This window comes from Panthera uncia, chromosome D2 (assembly GCF_023721935.1).
Source record: "Panthera uncia isolate 11264 chromosome D2, Puncia_PCG_1.0, whole genome shotgun sequence".
NCBI classification, from domain to species: domain Eukaryota; kingdom Metazoa; phylum Chordata; class Mammalia; order Carnivora; family Felidae; genus Panthera; species Panthera uncia.
Window position 1 is genome coordinate 49,214,827 of NC_064818.1, and position 25,601 is coordinate 49,240,427.

Sequence of the window (25,601 nt, forward strand, 5' to 3'; positions counted from 1 at the left end):
AACAAAAAGTCTCTCAAAAAATGGTCCGGGAGTATGACTGCCTTCAAGGACCTACCACAAGTAAAAAACAAATCTTGTCTGGAGATACTGGTCTTCAAACCAAACCTCAAAGTATCATTACAAATAGGTACCCTTCAAGGACAAAAAGTAAAATAAAGCTGAGGACATATGGGAACCACGTACGTTAAGCAAGCACCGCTACAAAGAAAAGACAACAGAAAAAGATTCCAAAGCCTTCTGGTATTAGAACTGGAACAACAGATTATAAATTAACTGTGCTTCAAATACCGAAAACCAAGACAAAATTGAAAATACATAGGTAATAGGAAAATGTTAATAGTGAATAGATTTCAATAATTTTTAAACCTAATAACTAAAATGGAAAACTCCGCGGTGGTGTTTGACAGCAGATGCAACAGAGCTTAAGAGAATCAATAGGGGACTTCCAAGATGGCAGAGTAAGAGAATCCTAAACTCACCTTGTCCCAGAAATAGTTAGGTAACACCCACGTCAGGGTAAATAACCCAGAAAATGACCCCAAGACTGACAAAACAGCCTCCCACAGCTAAATGTAGAGAAGAGCATGGAACAAAGAGGGTAGGAAGGACACAGATGTGGTCAGGAGCTAAACTGACCCATGGGACTGTACACAGCAGGAAGGGACACCATGGATGCAGTGAGAGTACAGGAACAGACCCCCATACTAGGCACCTCAAGCATGGGGGGCCTGCATGGGGAAAATAAATCCCCCTAACATCTGCCTTTGAAAACCAAAGGAGACTAACCATCAGTGGGGCTTAACATCTGGAACTTTTAAAGTCAGCAGCCTTACCTCTGGGAGATCCTGGACAGTCATCGGAGTCCCCAACCCTAAAGGAACAGCACAAGAAACAGCCCTACTGAGATACTGCACACAGGCAGCCGTCCAAAAAACGGCTGGGGTATACAGGAGGGAGATTCATTTACAAATCTCAGACCATGTGCTGGAGGGGCAGGGATCTTTGCAAGACTTCTCCAACAGAAGAGCTGGTGGTTGCCGTTTCTTTTCTTCGCACCATTCCCACTTATATGCCCCGACACGTAAGGAACCAGTACAGCAGGAACACTCTTCACCTACCTTGCTAACAGCATGCTCCACCCACACATTCTCCTGAGGAAAGTCCCCGTCCATCATAGCCTCCGCTGGAGTTTTCCCAGGCAGCTGTAGGTCCCCTCCTGTAGCAGACCAACAGTGAACCTGGCTAGTACTACATGCCCTGCCTCCATGCTTTTCCTGCCAACAAGCCTTCTCCAGCCCAGCCTGCCTCAGCAAGAGTTTTCCAAGGCAGCTGCAGGCTTCTTCCCGCAGCAGACCTGCCTCCTCCAACATCCCTTGATAGAAGTCCATCCAAGTGGTGTCACAAGCCTCCCAGTGTACAAGCAGCTCCAACAAGGGCTAGTAGTACCACACCATAGTGACTTGTGCCCTGGAGAGACGGGGAGATAACCACACATCCTAATTTGTTTGTGGCCCCAGAAGTGGACTGGGGGCAAATTGCTGGTTGGACTATAGGCCTCACTCACCAAAAGCTTCTCAGGGTACAAGAAATGTAAAGTGCCCTGCAATTTGTTGCTACAGTCCTTCTGACCAATGACTAGTATGACTCAAGACCAAGGAGGCCCCAGACTGGCCCACTAACTCCACACAGACCAAACCTTGCCCATAACAAAGAGAGTCATTGCAAATGAATGGATTGAAGGCAAGTGTGACTGTGCTACTGAGTAGGGCACACACAACACACATAGGAGGTGCCCCTGAAGCGCCAGGATGTAATGACAAGGGGACACTGCACTGCAGGAGATCATCATAAGGCCCCTACTTTCAAAAACAGGAGATGTAGCTGACTTTCCTAACATAGAGAAACAGACAGAGCTACACAAAATGAGACAGAGAATTATGTCCCAAATTGAAACAGAACAAAATCACAAGAGAGCTAACAAACAGAGATGAATAAGCTTGATAGAGAATTTAAAGTAATAGCCATAAAGATACTCACTGGACTTGATAAAAAAAAAAAAAGTGGGGAACCTGAGACCCTTAAAGAGACAAAAACAAACAATAACTAGAAATGAGGACATCAATAGCTAAAATTAAAAATACACTAGAGGGAATAATTAACTAAAGGAAGCAGAAGAACAGATCACCAACCTGGAGGACAGAAAAATAGAAAGTATTCAAGCTGAACAGAAAAGAGAAAAAAAATGGTAAATGAAAACAGACTTAGGGAACTCAGCAACACCATCAATTGTAATAACATCACATTATAGTACTCCAGAAGGAGAAGAGAGAGAAAGGCAGTTAGAAAATTTGAGGAAATAGTAGGTGAAAACTTCCCAAACCTGGACACAAAAATAAATCCAGATCCAGGAGGCACAGAAAGTTCTCAACAAAATCAACCCAAGGAGATCCAACAACAAGACACATAGTAATTAAAATGGCAAAATGTAGTGGTGATAAAGAGAATTTTAAAAGCAACAAGAAAAAAGAAAACAGTTACATACAAGGGAAAAAACCCATAAAGCTATAGCTTATTTTTTGGCAGAAATTTTGTAGGCCTGAAGCAAGTGGTAGGATATATTGAAAGTGCTGGGGAAAAACAAAACAATAAACACCTGCAGTCAAGAATACTCTAACCACCATAGCTATCATTCAGAATATAAGTAAAGAGTTTCCAAGACAAAAAAAAACAAAAGGTTAAAGGAATTTATTACCACTAAAGCAGCCTTAACAAGTTGAAAGGCAAGACTGTAAGTAGGAATAAGCAAAGTAGGAAGCAGAAAAGCACTAAAATTAGGTATATCCATAAAAATCAGTCATGAGATTCACAAAATAAAAGGATCTAAAGGATGACACCATATACCTAAAATGTAGGCAGGACAGGAGTAAAGGAATATATTTAAACTTAAGAAACCATCCGCTTAGTATACAATACTTGATGCATAAGATGTTTTATATAAACCTAATGGTAACCACAAATCAAAAACTAGTAATAGAAATGCCAAGAAAAAAAAAGGAATCCAAGTAGAGCAGTAAAAAAAAAAAAAAAAAAGCCAGTAAACCCTAAGAGAGCAAGAAAGGAAGGCAAGAACTACAAATACCACCACAAAACAACAAAATGGTATTAAATACGTACTTAACAATCATTTTGAATGTGAATGGGCTAAACACTCTAAGCAAAAGACACAGGTGACAGAACAGATTAAAAAAAAAAAAGACCCAAATCCTGAGCAAGATGGTGGCAGAGTAGGAGGAACCTAGGCTTGCCTTATCCCATGACTCTTAGATACTATCAAATCATTCTAATTACCCCAGAAATTGACCTGAAGAATGACAGAACAAACTCCAAAACTAAAGGGGGAGAAGGGGACACCTCAAATAAGGTAGTAAATGTGGAGACATGGTTTAGGGGAGAAACAGACCCTGGCTGCTGCAGAGAAGAGGGAGCCATGGTCTCAGAGGAGTGAGGGAGGGAGAGAGGGAGAGGAGCACACAAGAGAACACACAAAGAGAACATTTCCCCATAGAAAATGAGGGGGGCTGAATTTGAATTCTTGCAACCAGCAGGACTTAAAGCTAAGAGCTGTAAATTCAGCAGGCTTGGCTGGGATAGAGCCTGGAGAGCACTATGCTGCTCTTGGAGAGAAGGCAGGCAAACAACTTTGGGCATACAGTATGGAAACATATCTGAAAAGTGCCTGGAACACATGGTGAGATTATCACTCTTCTCAAAGTGCTTCCCTCAGAGGCAGCATTCACTCGCACAACTTTCCACGAACAAAAGAGCTGGCTGGTGCCATTTCCTTCTGCATCCCTAAGCACCAACCCAGAGCCACAGGTATGAGTCAGCACAGGGCCAACACTGGCTAACTTGCTTACACTAAGCCCCACCCCCTGTGCTCTGGTAGGACTGCCCTTCTCAGTCACATTTATCTCACTCCCAGTGCAATAGGCAGCTTCCCCAGAAGACCGGCACAAACCCTGCCCACACCATGTCTCCTAGCTAGAGTTTTGCAGGGCTTCATTTCCAGTGTAAGTGGTGACAGGTCTCACTTCACAAGCAGACCAGGGCACAACTAGTTAAAATTCCCCATATTCAGACCAGGGACCAAACACTGCCCACAGCAGGCAAGGAGAGATTCTGCAGACAACTGGCCCAAAGGCTACAGCAGCCAGAACACAAAACCGGAGTGTAAGCAGCACACACTGGAGATACTTACTAAAGCACCAGGCTCTGGGCACTACATGCCTTCTTCAAAAGGCTATTACTTTCAGGAATAGGAGACATAACTGGCTTTTCTAACACAGAGAAGCAGGCAGACTCAGACAAAATAAGACAGAGGAATTTATCCTCAATTAAAGAGCAAGAAAATGTCATGGCCACACATCTAATTTTAACTGTAACATGCCTGAAGGAGAATTTAAAGCAACAATCATATAAGGATACTCACTGAACTTAAGAATGGAAGACATCATTAAGACCCTTACCAAAGAGACAGAAGAGTTAATAAACAATCAGAGATGGGGTGTCTGGGTGGCTCAGTCAATTGAACATCTGACTCTTGATTTTTGGCTGAGGTCATAATCCCATGGTTGTGGAATCGAGCCCCCTATCAGGCTCTGCACTGAGCATGGAGCCTGCTAGAGATTCTCTCCCTCTGCCCCTCTCCCCCATTTGCACATGCTCTAATTTAAAAAAAATAATCAGATCAACACTGCAATAAATGACATTACAAACACTCTTTTTTTTTTTTTTTAATTTTTTTTTTATTTTTGGGACAGAGAGAGACAGAGCATGAACGGGGGAGGGGCAGAGAGAGAGGGAGACACAGAATCGGAAACAGGCTCCAGGCTCCGAGCCATCAGCCCAGAGCCTGACGCGGGGCTCGAACTCACGGACCGCGAGATCGTGACCTGGCTGAAGTCGGACGCTTAACCGACTGCGCCACCCAGGCGCCCCACAAACACTCTTGATAAAATGAACAGCAGGCTTGAAGAAGCAGAGGAACAAAGGAATGACTTAGAAGACAAAGTAATGGAAAACAATGAAGTTGAACAAAAGATAAAGAAAAATGACGTAAAACAAGAACCAACTTAAGGAACTCTAAATCCAAACATAGTAAAATTTCTATTATAGGAGTCCCAGACAAAGAAGAGAGAAAAGGGGGCAGAAAATTCGAAAAATAGCTGAAAATTTCCCCAATATGGGGAAACAGACATTCAGATCCAGGAGGCACAGATAACTCCGATCAAAATCAACAAAAGCAGGCTAATACCTAGACAGTGTAATTAAATTTGCAAAACCTAGTGATAAAAAAGAAGTCCTAAAAGCAGCAAGGCAAAAGAAGTCATTAACTACAAGGGAAAAACCCATAAAGCAAGCTGGCAATCTTTCAACAGAAATTTGGCAGATCAGAAGGGAGGAGCATGATACATTCAAAGTGCTGAATGGAAAAAAATCTGCAGCCAAGAATACTCAATCCCGCAAGGCTATCTTTCAGAACAGAAGGCGAGCAAGAGTTTCCCCAGACAAAAAACAAAGTTCGTGACCACTAAACCTGCCCTGTAAGAAGTATTAAAGAGGACTCTTTGAGGGGCAAAGACTAAAAGTGACAGTATAAAGACAGGAAACACAAAAGCACTAAAAATGAAAATTTATGTGAAAAAAATATCAGTCAAGGAACTCCCAACAAAAAGGATATGGAATACAATAACATGTACCTAAAATGTAGGGAAAAGAAAACAATGGGTTCAAACTTAAACAACTATCATCTTAATATATACTGCTATATGCACAAGAAGTTATATACAAACCTAATGGCAACCATGTATCAAAAAGTACTAACAAACATGCAAAGAACACAGAAATCTAAATATATCACTTAAGAAAATCAGCAAAACATAGAAGAAATCCAATAAAGGGATCAGAGAAAATCTCCACAAACCATAAAACAAGTAATAAAATGGCAATAAACACAGATCAATCAGTACTCTGTGAATGAACACTCTAATCAAAAGACACAGGGTGACAGAATGGGTAAAAAAAAAAAAAAAAAAAAAAAAACAAAAAAAAAAAAACCATCCATATGGTGCCTCCAAGAGACTTATTTTAGACCTTAAGACACACACAAATTAAAAGTGAAGGGTTGGAGAAACATTATCATGTAAATAGATGTCAAAAGAAACCTGGAGTATCAACTTACATTGGACAAAGTAGACTTCAAAACAAAGACTAACAAGTGACAAAGGACACTACATCAAGAGGACAATCCAAGAAAATGTAACAATTGTAAATACGCACCCAACATGATAGAACCCAAGTATGTAAAATAACAAAATAAGAATCAATAGTAATACAGTAACAGTTGTGGATTTTAACACCCCACTTATATCAATGAGCAAATCATCTAAACAGACAAATCAACACGGAAACAAAGGCTCTGACACACTGAACCAGATGGCTTTAGCCAAGATATTCAGAACATCCTAAAACAAAAGAAATGGTCTTTTCAAGCACACATGGAACTCTCTCCAGAATATATCACAAACTAGGCCACAAAACAGGACTCAACAAGTAAAGATTGACATCATACCATGCACCTTTTCTAACTACCCTATCAAACTAGGAGTCAACAGCAAGAAAAATCTGTAATCATCACAAATATATGGAGATTAAACAACATGCTACTAAACAATGAATGGGTCAACCAGGAAGCAGAGGAAGAAATTTAAAAAATACATGGAAACAAAGATGAAAGCAAGTCAGTTCAAAACCTTAGGGATGTAGCAAAAGCAATCTGAAGAGGCAAGTAGACAGCAATCCTCAAGAAACATGAATCATCTCAAACAACCTAACCTTTTACTTAAAGGGCTAAAAAAGAACAAGTGAAGCCCTAAATCAGAAGGAAGGACCCAAGATTAGAGCAGAAATAAATGATATAGAAACTAAAAAACATAAATAAAATCAATGAAACCAAGAGCTTATTTTTCAAAAAAAAAAAAAAAACCAAATTGATAAACTTCTCGCCAGACTTAACAAAAAGAGAAAGGACCCAAAAAAGTAAAATCACAAACATGAGAGAAGAAATAACCACCACGAGAGAAGTACAAGAGTTTTATGAAAAACTATATGGCCCAAAACTAGACAACCTAGGAAAAAAAAAAGATAAATTCCTACTAACAGGTAAATTACCAAAACTATAACAGGAAGAAATGGAAAACGTGAACATACCAATAACCAGCAAAGAAATTGAATCAGTAATCAAATTCCCAACAAACCAAAGTCCTGGACCAGACAGCTTCACAGGCAAATTCTACCAAACATTTTAAGAGTTAATACCTATTCTTCTCAAACTATTCCAAAAAGAAGAGGAAGGAAAACTTCCAAATTCATTCTATGATACCAGCATTATGCTGATACCAAAACCAAATAAAGATATCACAAAAAAAGATAACCACAGATCAGTAACTCCAGTAACTCTAGTGAAAATAGATTTAAAAAATCCTCAACAAAATACTAGCAAATCAAATCCAACAGTACATTGAAAAAAGAAAAAAAAAAAACATTCGCCACAATCAGGTGGGATTCATTCTTGAGTTGAAAGTGTGATTCACTTTTCACAAAAACAGGGTACTTGACATTAAAATAAGTGGTAAGAACCATATGATCCTTTCAATAGATCCAGAAAAAAAGGATTTGACAAGGTACAATACCCATATATGATGATAAACCTTCCACACAGGTTTAGAGGGAACAAGTCTTAATAAAGGCCATATATGAAAAACCCACAGCTAATATTGCAATGGGAAAAACTGCAGGCTCTTTCTCTATGGTAATGATAAAGACAGGAATGTTCAATCTCACCACTTTTATTCATCACACTACTGTAAGTCAAATCCACAGCAGACAACAAAAAGAAATCAGACACATCCAAATAATCAAGAATTAAGTGCAGCTTTCACTATTTGCAAACCACATGATAGTATATAGAAATCCCCAAGACTCCACCAATAAACTGCTAGAACTGTTAAATGAATTCAGTAAAGTTGCAGGATACAAAATCAACATACAGAAATATGTTGCCTTTCCATATACCAATAATGAAGTAGGAGAAAGAAATTAAGAAATCCATCCCATTTACAATGGATTTTTCACCAAAGGAAAAAAAAAAAAAAGATACCTAGGAATAAACCTCAAAGAGGTTTAAGACCTGTACTCTGAAAACTAAAAAAATACTAAACAAAGAAATTGAAAAGGACACAAAGAAATGGAAAGACATTCCATATTCATGGATTGGATGAACAAAAATTCTTAAGAAATCTACAGATTTAATGCACTCTCCATCAAAACACCACCAGCATTTTTCACAGAACTAGAACAATTCTAAAATCGTATGGAGCTACCAAAGACCCTGAATAGCCAAAGCAATCTTGAAAAAGAACAGAACTAAAAATATCACAATTTCAGGTTTCAAGATATACTATAAAGCTGTAGTAATCCCAACAGAATGGTACTGACCTAAAAACAGAAACAAAGATCAATGGAACCAAGAGCCCAAAGAAGACATCCAGATGGTTAAAAGACACATGAAAAGATACTCAACATCACTTATCATCAGGGACATGTAAATAAAACCGCAATGAGATGCCACCACACACCCGTCCTAATGGCTAAACTCAAAAACAAGTATTGGCAAGAATGTGGAAAGAAATGAACTCTCTCGCACTGTTGGTGGGAATGTAAACTTGTGCAGGCACTCTGGGAAACAGTATGGAAGTCCATCAAGAAGTTAAAAATAGAATTGCTATATGATCCAGTAATTCCACTACTGGGTATTTACCCTCAAAATACAAAAACACAAATTAAGATATAGGCACCCTATGTTTATTCAAGTATTGTTTACAATAGTCAAATTATTGAAGCAACCCAAATGTCCATCAATAAAGTGGCACGCATGTATCAATATATACGTATATATGTATACACACACACGCACCACACATACACACAATGAAATATTACTCAGCCATAATAACATAGATGGATCTAGAGAGTATAATGCTAAGCGAAGTCAGTGAAAGATATACCACATGATCTCACCCATATGTGGGATTTAAGAAAAAATGAAAAAGTGACAAACCAAAAAACAGATCCATAATTATAGAAAACCAATGGTTACCAGAGAGGAGGTGGGAGGGAGGGGATGGGTGAAATGGGTGAAGGGGATTTAAGAGTACACTTATGATGAGCACTGAGTAATGTATAGAACTGTTGAATCGCTATATTGTACACGTGAAACTAATAACATCTGTTAACTCTACTGGAATTAAAATTAAAAAAGAATGAAGCTCAGAGGATCACAAAATTGCAAAATATATGAAAGCAAGTTGAAGAGACATGGAGAACTGAGTGAGAAGGTCTAATATGTATTTAATCAGAGTTCCAGAATGTAAGGAAAGAAAAAGTGAAGCAAAACTTCTGAAAAAGCTGCTGAAAAATTTCCCAAACTAATGAATGACCCAAACTACAGATTCAGAAAGCCAGAGAAATCCAGGGCAAGGTAAGTTAAAAGAAATCCATGTTATGGTAAAACTGTAGAATCCTTATAACATCCCTAGGATGTTAAGCCAGACATAAAAGATTACTGTTTACAAAGAGGTTGTAGACTGTAAGATAACCTCTCACCAGCAACAATGTAAGTCAGAAGACAACCCAACAATATCTAAAAATTATTTTGGCCAGAAAGAAATTGTTTAATATTCTAAACCCAGAAAAACCTATTTCAAGATTGATGACAAAATTCATTTTTCAGGTAAACAAGTGGTACCCCTTCATTAAGACAAATCCATCAATTTTACATGCCCTATGGAAGTAAAGCGATCTCCAGATGGAAGGTCTGAGATGCAAGAAGGAACCAAGGACAAATATAAAGTGGTAATTATGCAAAGTTGTCATTACCCTGGTTCTCTTCCTTCTGTTTTTTACTGTTAAGAAATTGCTGTCTTTTGAAGTCTTTGTTCTTTGGGTAATTTTAAGATGTATCTTTTTCTCTGTTATGCTGTGTCATTACAACGGAACTCAGCTACTAAACATGGATTTCTTTTTTTTTTTTTTTTTTTATACATCTGGCTTCTTGAATTTGTGAATTAGTGTGTCTCACACTCGTTTCCAGGCATTTTTCTTGAAAATTTCCTCTGCAAGTATTCACATTTTGTGTTCTCTTCTCAGAAAAATCTATGTATCAACATATATGAAGAACTCTTAAAACTATGTGTGGGGGGGAAAAACCACCTGAAAAATGGGGAAGCAGCTTGAGCAGACACTTCACCAGTGAAGATGTATGAGTTGTCAGTATGTATAACAGTATCATTTTTAGTCACTACAGAAATGAGAATGACAGATACCACTACCTCATCGTCAAAAAGCTAATCATAGAAAGCAGTAGTGAGGATACAGAGCCAATGGAATCCTCAAATACAGCTGAAATGAATGTCAAGTGTTATCAGTTTAAAAACAGCTTTTCAGTTTTTTAAATTAAGCATAAACTTATGATACAGGCATTTCTTTCCTTCATATCTACCCAAAATAAAAGCATATATCCATGAAAATTCGTGTGAATACTCAGAGCACTTTTTGTAACAGCCAAAAAAAAAAAAAAAAAAAAAAGTTATTCCAAATGTCCACTAGTAGGGAAACGAATTAAGGCATTCCCCTACAATGAAATATTATTCAGAAGTGAGAAGAATGAACTTATACACAAATTTCAAAGTTATGTAGAATCAAACCAGATGAGAAAAAGAGCAATAATGTGTGATTTTTATCAAGTTTTTATCACCATCTAGAAAATACAAGCTCATCAACATGGCAAAAATCAGATGAGTGACTGCCTGGGGGTGGAGATGGAAGAAAAAATGGATTATGAAGGGGCATGAGCAAACACCTGGGGTGATAGCAGGCTTGGACATGTCGACTAATAACCACTTTACAGGTGTGTATATGTGTCAGAATTTATCAACTGTATTTTTTAACCTGTGCTATTTACTGTACATCAATTAAAACTCAGATTTTTTTTTAATAGCAAAAACCAAAAATGGTTATAGAAGATAAAGTGGTTGAGGAGACCTATGAAATAAGTATTTGGTCACACTATGTGGACCACTCCTAGAAAGGTTTTAAGTGTGAAAGTCAAGCATTTTGAAGGGAATTATTTTCTGAAGATTGAACTGAATGACAGCTCTGTCCCTTTCACCTCTGTGATTTGCGATCAATAGCCTTTACCAATACAGATATTGACACATTCCAGACTTTCCATACACCAGGTACTTCTCATGAATCCTAATTTTTTAACATCAGCTATTTATGGTTCCATTTTACCTATTAACATAACTATGTGTGGCTTTCTTTTTTTTTTTTTTTTTTTTTTTTTTAAATAATGTGTTTTGTTTTTTTTTTTTTTTTTTTTTTTTTTTTAAGTAAAGATAGTGGTCTAGTTGTTTGAGATACTCAGACTATTAGTAACTTTAGTTTTGTTTTTAAATGCTACTTTTATAAAGCACAGCAGGGGGGGGATAATGTTTATTAATTCAGTTGAACAATAAATTGCAAAAGCCACTTGTATGTTTTCTTTTTAGAATGTTTGAATTCAGAAAAGGCATCATACGAAATACCTCTAATGGTTCTTTTGAGTTTGTGCATTTTAGTAAGACAGTAATTACAAGTCTATGTATTCGACACTAAATTCTGTGGTTATAATTTGTTAAATGTTTATTCATATAACCAATGTTTTAAAACTTGTTTAAATATGTAATATTATAATGTAGTAGTGATGTATTGTAAATGTTAAAAAGAAATCCTATTGCAATGTTCTCAAAACCTATGCATAGATCACAGTTCAGGTCTCTTCAGTGACAGAAAAATTGTAAATAAACATACTCTAACTTCGTATGCAAAGATGTAATTCCAACGTCTTATTCTCTTTTGCAACTGCAAATAAATGTTAGAACTTCCCACTCTGTCTTCCCTGACTCTTAACGTCTTTTGGTATTCTCCATCTTTTTATGCCTAAGTGTTACATTTCCAGTCATTTCTCAACTGTCTTCCCATTTCCTATAAATTAGATAAAATCTAAGAGATAATTTCATTTTGGTATCATTTTAATTTATAGAGTTTCTTGTGGGTTGCTTGAAATCAATTAGGTCCTGTTTTACTGTTTACCTTTGGCTGTACATATTTTCAAGCCTTCCCTGTATTTATACAGGCATAGGAACATAAGTGTTTTGTAATGTGTCTACTAATTTTTTATCTGAGTATTTGCCGATCTGTATATTTCTGCTGGTGCTCACTCATGGTGCCTCACTTTGTGTGCTTGGTTATTTTTGACTAGCATTGCTTAATGTTCTTGAAAAATTATCTGTAACAATTTGAAGCCTAGAATGATTGTGTATTACTCCAGAGAAGTTCTGCAGTTGTGTCTGCATCTCGAAAGGCTTATCAGTCTGAGTACAATAAGCTTAGTGAGTTCTGAACTAATCAGGCAATGTGAATCTGGCCTAAAATATACGTACAAGGGCACATCTCTGGCCACAAGTTTTCAGGAATATTCCACCCCCACCCCTACTCTACTCCATTACAAAACAAGACTTGGAGTTGGGTGGAAGCTAGGCTTACTTTCAGGTCACTTTTATTCTGTGTATATGACTGATTAGGACTAGTTTAATGTAAATAGGGTCTTCTATTAGACTCCGTGTGTCCTCGAGTTTAATTTCTGTTCACTTTACTCTTTGATACGGTCTACATAAAAATTGAAATTGAAAACTTCACTCTAAGCAAGAGCAGCTTTGGGTCAGTTTACCTTTCTGGGTTTTCACTGTTCCTTCCATTTTAACTAGGTAATTTGTTAGTTTCATCAACTTTTTGATCATTTAAAAAAAATTTGTTTAGTGTGGGCCAGGGAGGGGCAGAGAGAGAGAGAGACACAGAATCCAAACCAGGCTCCAGGCTCTGAGCTGTCAGCACAGAGCCTGATGTGGGGCTTGAACCCACAAACCGTGAGATCATGACCTGAACCGAAGTTGGAGGCTTAACCAACTGTGCCACCCAGGAGCCCCTGATCATGTTAATTATATTTTCCAAAAATATTTTCTCCAGCCACTTTTCTTTAGGGTGTGTGTGATACAGGTGTATGGCAGTTGACAGGAGGGGACAAGGCTGAAAGCTTGGCCCATCACTATAGGAAACTGAAGTCTGCACAATGAACAGTTTTAAAAATGTAATACATGAACACACAAAGTTTATACGGTTGGATTCTTTTGGCTATAGATCAAATAATCCACGTGATTTATGATCGGATCCATCATTCCATTATAAAAATATTAGAATAATCTTTTTCAATCTTTTTGTTTTAGAGGGTGGTCAAACATACAATATTCACAAATGGAGAGTGAAACTACACAAAAGAAACATCCAAGCAAATTGATTCTCTTTTTAGGTTTATCTACAAACCCTGTCCCCATAGCAACACAAGTACTTCTCTAGATTTCTTCCTTTATACTTTGCTCAGTCATGAATTTTCAAAGCAATACCTTAGGCATCTATTTTGCAATTAAATCAATTGCTTCATTGTTAACCCAACATTCGCTCTCTGTCCTTTCAGAGAATGTTTAAACACACTGATGAATATAATAAAAACAGATGCAGACTATTTATAGGAAAATAAAATGGGTGTCTTCTGAAATGTCAATATAATGTACAACTAAGTTTCTAAATTCAATTTTTAGCTTTTACAAAATAATGGCAAATCTTCACTAGTGGTAACAACAGTGTGATTTTTAATTCTTCCTGAGTTAAACTAAAGACTGAACTTGAAACTACATCAGTTCCATGTGGATAATATTCACATTACATAAGAAATATTGGCAATGACTAGAACTGAGTATTTCAACCATGTCCACACGTACATACAGATATAGGAATACTTGACTATAACTGGATCAACAGTCCTATCGCCTCAAATTACAATAAATTTCTTCATTTCTATTTTACTAGTCTCTACCTTCCTTTTTTAAGCCATGGCTGTGAAAAGTAATGAAGGGAAGAACTTGAATCTTCAAATAATTCTTCCCTTTCCTTTTGTAGTTCTATTTTTACCCTGAGTCTTCCAAGCGGACCTAAGAAAGATATGAAGTATTATCTTGAAAATACATAAGCTCATCCTCCCAGAAAGCTCTTAACATAACATTCACCATTGATGAATGTAGAGCATCCCATGAGAGTCTAAAAAAAGATTTAGAACTCATCAATGTACGTGTTGTCAAAAGTGGGACAGATATGGGTTCAAATCCTAATTAACCGTGGGACCTAGGGCAAGTTATGGAAACTGTTTCAGTTTGGTCAGGAAAGCAGAAATCGCTTGAGATAGTTCAAATAGAAAAAGATGTAACACAGAAGTTGGAGAGTCAGAAAAAGCATTGGGTTGACAAGTGAGCCAAGTATCAGGGAAGTCATTGCTGTGCTCAAAATTTCAAGAATAGGAATTACAGCAAACTGCCACTGCTGATTCACCAGCTCACAAAAAGAAGGCATTCTCCTAACCTCACATCTGTCACCTCTGCAGTCCCTGAGCCTATGCCACCACATCAGGAGCAATAGTGGCCTCTCTTCTCGCAAGTGCCCTTGTGGCAAAGTTTAACATGGTGCCTTGCTGTTAGCAGTTCCGGGGAATCTAGTGCCCAGGCTTTCTGCCTGTGAAACAGGAGAATCAGGGAGGGGGAGAGGAAGGGGAGGGTAGGTAACCTGCCAACTAAAAATCTAGCACATTCTATATTTCTCCGTGATTTCAAATGTAAATTTTTTTAATTTATTTTTAAAGAGACAGTCTAAGGGGGGGAGGGGGGGGGTAGAGAGAGAGGGAGACACAGAATGCCAAGCAGGCTCTGCACTGTCAGCTTGGAGCCCGAGCCCAATGTGGGGCTTGAACTCCCAAAACCATGAGATCATGACCTAAGCTGAAACCAAGAGTTGGACACTTAACTGAATGAGCCACCCAGACACCCCTCAAATGTAAAAATGATTTTTTATTTTTATTTTTTGAGTAAATCAAGATTGCAGATGGATCACCTGCTCCAATATTCTCTTGCATCAAATCCCCTAAAAGTGAGAGAAAAGATGTACACATGTAAATATGTATACACATTTTTTCAGATAAGCTTTATATCTTCTAGAAACTACTTATAGCTTCAAGTACAGGAACAAAAATTGTTAATCATTGAAGGAGAATGCAAGCGGGATCAAACTGATACCTCAAACAGCTCAAAAAATTCAGGACCATGTCACTGTAAAGACTAAAATCAGGATCTAATTTGGATTGAATTAAAAAGCAGGAAAGTGTTCCAAAAAATCAGTGAATTAAGAACTGAATTTAGGAAAGTAAGACAAGGACTTTTCACCCTTGCAAAATGGAACAGAACCAAGTTTCTGCATGGTTGATTCATTTTTATTAGTGGCATAAAGTTGGTTTTTCATTATCACTTTTAAACTTTCATCTAATTTAAATTTTGATTCAAATAGGTTTTGCATCACTATCCAAGTTCTTTAATTCAGCATTTAGTAACAGAGGACTTAAAGAAAATTGGTAAAGTTGTATTTTTCATTGTATTACCTCTGATAGTGATAATACCATTACACAAATACATGTGGGAAAATGCACCCTACTCTATACCCATCTTTAGAATCAGCCCTTGATTTATGTAAATATTTCTTTCATATCTCAAGGAAATGGTGTAAAGCAAGTCATATGCTGAATCCCAAGTAGCTGTGCCTCTCTTCCCAGGAAGTGTTTGGGGGTGTTACAGATTTAATTGTGTCCCTAAAAAAGTATATATGCTAGAGTCCTAATGCCCAATAACTCAAGATGTGACATTACTTGTAAATAAGGCCTTTACAGAGGTCATCAAGATGACATCACTATGGTGGGCCCTAATCCAAAAGTGACTGGAGTCCTTATAGCAAGCGATTTGGACAAAGGGACAGACACACCCAAGAGGAAAATGATGTTGAAGACACACAGTGAGAAAGCCACGTGAATGTGGAGGGTTGGAGTGGTGCATTGACAAGCCAAAGAATAGTAAGGGTAGCTAGCAAACCTCAGGAGCTAGAAGAGGCACAGACCAGATTCTCCTTCATAGCCCTCAGAAGGGACCAACACTGCTTACGACTTGAATTTAGACTTCTAGCCTTTAGAAGGTTAAGACATTACATTTCTGTCCTTTTAAGCCACATCATTTATGGTATTTAGTTTGATAGGGGGGCTACACTGGACAGAATGGAATAAAATACCTTAAATTCAATGTTAGTGCAGAATGCAACCTTAGAACAACCCAGCCCAAAGCTTAGTTCATAACCCACTAATGTGCTAAAAGAATTTCCCTGCATCAGCAGCAAGCTGACTGAAAATTGTCATCTTTACAATGATGGGCATATCCATACAATCTACTAATAGTAATTCTAGAAAACTTTGGTTTATAACTTGAACATTTTTAAACTAAAATTAGTGCATTAAGATTCAACAGGCTCCTACCTGCTTGGTAATTTTGTCAATAAATATTTTTAAACTCCCAAAATTTTTAGGGAGAGCTTATATTGTCAGCTCATCATAAATCACTGTACACGGAGTCAGAGGACTTTCAACTGTTGCTCTTTTGTATTAATCAAGAAATTTGGAGAACCGCCAATACAAGTTAAAAAAAATTCTTGATCACTTGTTCTTTAGGGGTTAGACTTTCTCTCCAGTTCTTTTTATAAATCACTATGTTCTTTTTCTGCTGGAGACTAGGATCAAGTCAGAGAGGTGGTTCATGGGACATTGTGTCCCTTCTAAATCGGCCATTTTTTAAAATTTGGTAACCATTGCCAGAACCTCATTCCACCCCTTCACTGATTTTATCTTTTTTTGTTAATGAGGATCAGTATCTGCTTTTGACATGTGAAGGGTTAGTTGCCCTATCTTACTATTAAAACATTTTTGATTTTAATCAAGATTCGTTGAGTGATTTAAAATGATAGGCTGTCTTGAGATTTCTAACACAAAGTCTTATTTAACTCACCAAAAAATTCATTGGATACGGTCATCTCATTTTCACAAATAAGGAAACAGATTCAGAAACATTAAGCCAGTTACCTGATTTTAACATTGTTAAAATGGACAGAGCTGAGATTTGACCACTGCAAGTTTTCAAAGCTCATATGTTTACTCTTTGTGCTAGTGTTTCTTAAATTGGGTATCTGATATGGCCTGAAAGGTTGTGTTCCCCCCATATTCATGTTAAAATTCTGACCCCCAAAGGGGATAGTATATGGGGACTTTAGGAGGTATTTAAGTCATGGAGGTAGAACTCTTATGAATGGGATTAATGTCCTTATAGAAGAGGCTCCAGAGAGATTCCTACCCCTTTGCCACAGAGGGATGTAGGGATGTAAGGTTAAGTCTTCAACCTGAAGAGAGCTGTCACTCAACTATGTTGGCATTCTAGTCTCAGACTTCCAGTCTCTAGAGCTATGAGAAACAAATTTCTGTTCTTTGTATGTCACCCAGTCTGTGGTATTTTGTTATAGCAGCTCAAATGAACTAAGACAGCATCCATGGACCTCTGGGGTCAATTTGCTTTTTCCACAAGTCTAGGCCTATTTTTTTCTTTTAATTTCACAGAAGTATATCCTGAGAATTAGCTGGATGAGCCCTTTCCTGCTGACTGAGGACAGGTAGTTCAAGCAGGGACAGGTGCATTAGCATTTACAACTAAATACTTGCCAAGTAAAGGCCAAATCAAGTAGGAACTTGCTAGCACATGAAGAGTTTCTAACAGTTTTCAAAAACACATTCAAGACCTGAGTCCTGTAATGACGTACATTGGTAGAGGCATGCCAATTGTCAAGAATCTGCACAGCAGCTGTGTCTCATGAAAGTTACCTTCAACCTGTAAAAATCTGCAATTCTGATAGAATGCCATGTCACTCAGGGGCTAGGCAGGAAAAAGAGGTCATATTCAAGGGGATAATGCAGGAGAGAATTTAATGAACAGACTACAGATAAAGGTGTAGGCAAGGTTAAGTTAAATTCAGGAGAGATGGGGTAGTGATTCAGGGTAAATCATAGGGAGAAACTTTCAGAGCTTGGGGAAGGAGCTAGGACTCCAACTTGGAGAGTCAGCAAGCTGTGACCTTTAGTATAGAGATACAACTGTACTTTGGTAGAAGTAGCAAGTGTGCCAGAAGAATTAACCTGTCCTGACTCTTATCCCCATGTATCACCAATTTCCTGATAATCCCAACCCCCTGAAGCTAAACAGAAGCCAAATAGCCTAGTACCCTTAGTAGAGTCATACACAACAGCCTACCCGAGTACAAATCAAGGTAGGGAGGACTCAAGAGTACAGCTGGTGGGGCAAATAAAGGTACACAGCCTTGTCGTATTACCTAAAGATGTACTGCCTAGTCATGATAATATTTGAATTAATGTCTTATTTGCTGGCAAGTATCTATTAATCTGAATTACTGGGTGAGAACAACATCCCAAGCACCTGTTTCTTCCACTAATTGCAAGGAGATAAGTTAAAAGGACTCCAGCAAGTTTCTTAATTCAACCAAGACTTTGAGAGACTTCTGGGGAAGGTGGCAGAGTAGAAGGCTAAGCTCACTTGGTCCCAGGGATACAACTATATAATACCCACAGACGATGGTTATAAATAACCCAGACAATGACCTGAAGACTAGAACAGACTCCACAGCTGAATGTAGAGAAGAGGTTGCATTAAAGAAGGTAGGAAGGGCAGACACATGATGGGGAGCTAAATGGATATGTGGGACTGTCCAAAGGAGGGAGGTAAGGAGAGGGAAGCTGTGGGCATGAAGACAGGAAACAAACAGTAAAATCAGAAAGACAAACCCCCATAACATGTGGCTTTGAAAACTAGAGTGGCTGAATTTCACAAGTTCTTACAATCAGTGAGTCTTAATACATGGAACTTTAAAAATCATCAGGCAGGGACTCTGGGAAAGCTGGAGGGTGAGAGGACCTGAGTCCCAACCCTTAAAGAGACAGCAAAATAAACAGCCCTGCTAAAACGCAGTAAAGAAGCAAAAGTTTGGAAAAACATGGGGGATAGAGGCAAAAGTGATTCATTTACTAATAATCTCAGCATGTGCTGAGGGGCAGGGATGGTCGAGAGACTTCTTCAAGAACAAAGGAGCTGGCAGGCACATTTTTCTTCCCCTGTGGGTCACCCCTGTGACCCCATCCTAGATATATGGACATCTGTGGGAACCAGGATGGTGAAAACACTTTCCAACTAACTTGACAGCACCACTATCCCACCTGTTCATGCTTCTGAGGATCCACTCCCTCCAATCCAACATGCCTCAGTACCGGGGAGGCGGGGGGGGGGGGGGGGGGGGGCTGCAGGTCCCCTGCTCGAGCAGACTGGTGTGACCTTGCTGGCACCACCCCCCATTCCCACATTCTGCTGAACTGCCCTCTCCGATACACCCTTGGATGGAGCCCATCCAAAGCAGTGTCACAAGACTGGCAGCATGCAAGCAGCTCCAACAAGAGCCAGCACCATTCCAAAGTGACTGCTGCCCTGGAGGGAGAGGAAGGTAACTACACACACCAGTCAGACTGTGGCCCAAGCAGTGGACTGGGGACTGGTCTGAATACAGACTCCACTCACCGACAAAAGCTTCTCAGGGTACAACACTGTGAAAGAACCCCACAGTTCAGTGGTACTCAATCTCTGGCAAATGCCTGGTCTGACTCAACTCAAGACCAAGGTAGCCCCAGACTGGCCAACTACCACCACATGGACCAAACCCTGCCCACAGCAAGCAAAGAGCAGAGGACTAGAATGAAGAAAAATATAACTCTGTCACAACTGTAGGGCACATACAACACACATGATCAATACCCCTGAAGCGTTCTCGTGAACAGGGGACACTGAACTATAGGACCTCGTCTTTCCTAAGGCTGTTACTTTCAAGAGCAGGAGACTGAATTTCCTAACACAGATACACAGAATTAGACAAAAGGAGGACACAGAGAAATAGGTCCCAAATTGAAGAACAGAACAAAACCACAGTAAGAGAACTAAACAAAATGTAGTTAAGTAGAGAATTTGATGTAATGGTCATAAAGATACTCACTGGACTTATGAGTGGAGAGCCTCAGTGAGACCTTAACAAAGAGACAGAAAACAAAAAATAACCAGAGATGAAGACCTCAATAACAAATTAAAAATACACTGGAAAAAATTAGTGACCTGGAGAACAAAGTAATGGAAAGTCATTAAGGTGAACAATTGAGAGAAAAAATAGTAAATAAAGACTTAGGGAATCCAGCAACACCATTAAGCAGAACATCACTTGCATTACAAGATTCCAGAAGATGAAGGGGGTAGAAAATTTATTTGAAGAAATAGTAGGTGAAAACTTCCCAAATCTGGGCAAAGAAATAGAAATCTAGATCCAGAAGGCACAAAGAGTCCCCAATAAAATTGGCCTAGGGAGGTCCACACCACGACACATAGTAATTCAAAAGGTGAAAAGTAGGGTTGAGGGTTTTAAAAGCAGCAAGAGGAAAAAATAAAAAACAGTTACATACAAGATTAATAACTTCATAAAGCTATCAGCTTATTTTTCAGCAGAAATTTTGCAGGCCAGTAGGGAGTGGTATCATTTATTCAAGTGCTCAAAGAAAAAAGACAAACCTGCCGTCAAGAATACTCTAACTACCAAAGCTATCTTTCAGGATACAAGAAAAGGTAAAGGGATTCCCCAAGGGAATTCATCACTACAGAAGCCCGATCAGAAATGTTAAAGGATGTTCTTTGAATGGAAAGACCCTAAATAGAAGTATGAAGCAGAAAAGCAGTAAAATTAGTTCTATCCATAAAAATCAGTCAAGGGATTCATAAAATAGAAAGATGTAAAGTAGGACATCATATACCTAAAACATAGAGGGGAGCAGAGTACAGAATAAATTCATACTTAAGCAAATACCAGCTTAATATAAAATGCTATATGCATTAGATGTTATATACAAACTTAATGGTAACCACAAATCAAAAACCTGTAATAGATGTGCAAATAAAGAAAAAGGAATCCACTAAAGAAACCCAGCAAACCATATAAGACCAAAGAAACAGAAGAACTACAAAAACAAGCACAAAACAACAAAGTGGTCATAAGTACATGCCTAATAATAATCACTTTAAATGTAAATGGACTAAATACTCCAATCTAAAGACACAGGGTGGCAAGATAGATCAAAAACCGAGACCTGCCTAGAAGGGACTCATTTCAGATCTGAATACACATGCAGATTGAAAATGCAAGGGACAGAAAAAGATCTATCATGGAAATGGTAGTAAAAAGAAATCCAGGGTAGCAGTACTTTTTTCCAACAAAACAGACTTTAAAAACAAAGAGTGTAACAAAATAACATAAATAAAACAAAGGCTGTAACAAGAGACAAAGAATACTAAATAATCATAAAGGGAACAAACCTAGAAAATATAACAGTTATTTAAATTTTAACACCCAACAGGAAACCACCGAAATACATAATGCAGCTAATAACATGAATGAACTAATAAAATAATAGTAAAGGACTTTCAACACCCCCACTTACATCAATGGATAGATCACCCAAACAGAAAAAACAGGCAAACAGTGGCTTTGACACATTGGGCCAGATGGTTCTAACAGATATATTCAAAATATTCCCTTCTAAAACAGCAGCACACACATTCTTTTCAAATGTACATGGAACACCTCCAGAACAAATTACATATTAGAGCACGAAACAAGTCTCAACAAAATCAAAATGATCAAAGTCATACCATGCATCTTTTCTGAGCACAATGCTATGAAACTAGAAATCAACCACAAGAAAAACTCTGACAACACCACAAATACAAGGTTAAATCACATGCTATTAAGCAATAAATGAGCCAAGAAATCAAAGACGAAATCAAAAAAATACATGGAGACAAATGAAAATGAAAACACAATGGTTCAAGATCTTCAGGATGCAGCAAAAGTTCTTCTAATAGGAAAGTTTATAGCAATACAGGTGTAACTGGAGAACCAAGAAAAATCTCAAACAACTTCACCTTATACCTAAAGGAGCTAGAAAAAGAACAAAACCCCATACCAGTAGAAGGAAAGAAATATTAGGACATCAATATAGAAACTACAAACAACCACCAAAAAATAAAACCAATAGAATGAATCAATGAAACCAGGAGCTGTTCTTTGAAAAGACTGACAAAAGTGATAAGCCTTTAATAGACTCAAGAGAGGGGCAACTGGCTGGCTCAGTCTGTAGGACATGCAACTCTTGATCTTGGGGGTCACGGGTTTGGGCACCATGTTGGGTACAGAAATTAAAGAAAAAAAAAAAGACTAAACCAAATCATAAATGAAAGAGAAACAACTGACACCACAGGAATACAAACATTAGAATATTTTGAAAAAATTACATGGCAACAAAATTGGACAACCTAGAAAAAGTGGATAAATTCTTAAAACCTATTAACTCCCAAACTGAGTCAGGAAGAAATAGAAAATCTAAAGAGACTCATTGTCACCAATTCTCCCAACAAACCTAAGTCCAGGATGGACCAGATGGCTTCACAGGTGAATTCTACCACACATTTAAATTTTTCATTAAAATTTATTTATTATTGAGAGACAGAGCACAAACATAGGAGAGGCAGAGAGAGGGGGAGACACAGAACCCAAAGCAGGCTCCAGGCTCTAAGCTGTCAGTACAGAGCCCAACAAGGGGCCCTAGACTCACAAATTTCGAGATCATGACCTAAGCCAAAGTTGGACGCTTTAGCAACTGAGCCCCCAGGGTCCCCTCTACCACACATTTAAAGAGCAGTTAATACCTATTCTTCTCAAACTATTCCAAAAAATAGAAAAGGGAAGCTTCCACGTTGATTCTATGAGGCCAGCATTACCCTTATATCAAAACCAAAGACCCCCACCCCCACCCCCCCACACACACACTACAGACCAATATCTCTGATGAACATAGATGCAAAAATCCTCAAAATACTCAAAGTGAACCTAATGATATATTAAAAGAATCATTCACCATTATCAAGTGGGATTTATTCCCAGGATGCAAAGGTAGTTCAATATTCATAAATAATCAACATGATACATTGCATCAACAAGAGAAAGGATTAAAAACCATTTACTATCTCAACAGATACAGTAAAAGCATTTGACAAAGTACAACATCCACATGTGATAAAAATCCGCAACACAGGTTTAGAAGGAACAGACCTCAAATATAATAAAGATCATGTATGAAAAACCCACAGCTAATATCATGCTCAATGTGAAAAACAGAGCTTTTCCTCCTGATCATGGAGGATGGTCTGTTATGTGGTGAGATGTCCACTCTCACCTTCAGCACAATAATGCAAGTCCTCTTCACAGCAGTGAGACAACAATTACTGTATATAGAAATCCCAAGAGTCCACCAACAAACTGTTAGAACTGATAAATACAATAAAGTCACAGGATACAAAAGTCTATACCATTTCCATACACCAATATTGAAGCAGCAGAAAGAGGAAATTAAGGAATCCATCTGTTGAGAACTTCACCAAGAATAGTATAACATCAAGGAATAACCTTAATGAAGGAGGTGAAAGAGTTGTACTCTGAAAACTTTAAAACACAGATGAAATAAAATGAAGTTGACACAAAAGGAAAATTTTTCCATGCTCATGGATTGGAGGAACATTAAAATGACCATAGTATCCAAAACATTCTATCGATTTAATGCAAAGCCTATCAAAATACCAACAGCATTTTTCACAGAACTAGAAGAAATAGTCCTAAAATTTGTAATCAACTATGAAAGACCCTGAATCACCAGAGCAATCTTGTTGAAAAAGTAAACTGCAATCCCAGATTTCAAAATCTACAACAAAGCTGTAGTCAGAACAGTATGGTATTGGCACAAAAACAGACACATAGATCAACAGACTAGAGACCCTAGAAATAAACCCACAACTACACAGTCAATCTTCAACAAAGGAGGCAAGAATATGCAATGGGAAATAGTCTTCAACAAATGGTGCTTGGAAACCTGGACAGCCATAAGCCTAAGAATGAAACTGGATCCCTTTCTTACACCATACACAAAAATAAACTAAAATGGATTTAAAGGCCTAAATAAAAGACTTTAAACCCTAAAAATCCAAGTGGAGAGCACAGGCAATAAGTAATTTCTCTGCTTTTGTTGTAACAACACTTTTCTATATATGTTTCCTCAGACAATGTAACAAAAGCAGTAAATACTGGGACTACATCAAAATAAACTTCTGCACAGCAAATCAAACAATCAATGAAACTAAAACACAACCTACTGAATGAGAGAAGATATTTGCAAATGGCTTGTCTGATAAAAAGTTAGTATCCAAAATATATGAAGAACTTGCATGGGGCCCCTGCGGGGCTCAGTCGGTTAAGCATCTGAGTTGACCTCAGGTCATGATCTCACTGTTGGTGTTTTCAAGCTCCATGTCAGGCTCTGTCCAGACAGCTCAGAGCCTGGAGCCTGCTTCAGATTCTCTGTCTCCTTCTCTCTTTTTCCCTCCCCCAACTCATGCTGGCTCACTCTCTCTCCTTCAAAAACATTAAAAAAATTTTTTTTGAATACACAATATAAGGAAACCACATCTAGAAGTCATTCTTGAGAAAAAGATCTAGTGGATTTTCAATGAATACAGGGTTTCTCTAAATTATGTCGTGACAAAATTGATAGGCATTTTAATGTAACCTTAGCTCAAAGGCAGATTAAGGAACTTCAGATCAACAGAATTCCCTGAAGCTTCACACAGATTGATAAATACCTGGAATACTGAACCTTATTTAGAAGAATATTGGCCAAATAAGGACCAAGCAACCAAGATCTCAAAACTAAGTTATAAAAACAATTTAGAGACACCATGGATACAAAGCCTGGAGATTTAAGGAAGGTTTAATATGGCAAACATCTGAAGCTTTATGGGAGAGGAATTAGACTGGTTCTGTGTGGCTCCAGATGGCTAGACTAGGAGGAAGAGGGTAAGTGACAGGCAAAAAGATCTGGGCTCGAAATAAAGAATTTAGGAGAAACTAGAGGTGTCCAAGGGTAGAAAGCCTTGTCCCTTGAAGTGGAAGGGCTAAGGAAGAGAATGGATCTTTAAGCTATTGAAAGATTTTTGCAATGAAGATATATTGTATTGAATGATCTGAGGATCTGTGATTGGATAATAAGAGCTTATTAAAACTGATGCCAGATGGAAATAGCTAGCATGGGGTGAGGAAGGAATCCAAGGAGTTTTAAATGTAGCAGACAGGTAGACAGAACTCCAACCATGAGTGTATCTTGTGGTTAATAAGAAAAAGGAATGAGGGGAAGGTAGCAAAGTCCACACAGGATAAGAAAATGTATTCTAATAAAGACAAAATGTCAATAGGAATATGTGGGTTTAACTTTTTAGACA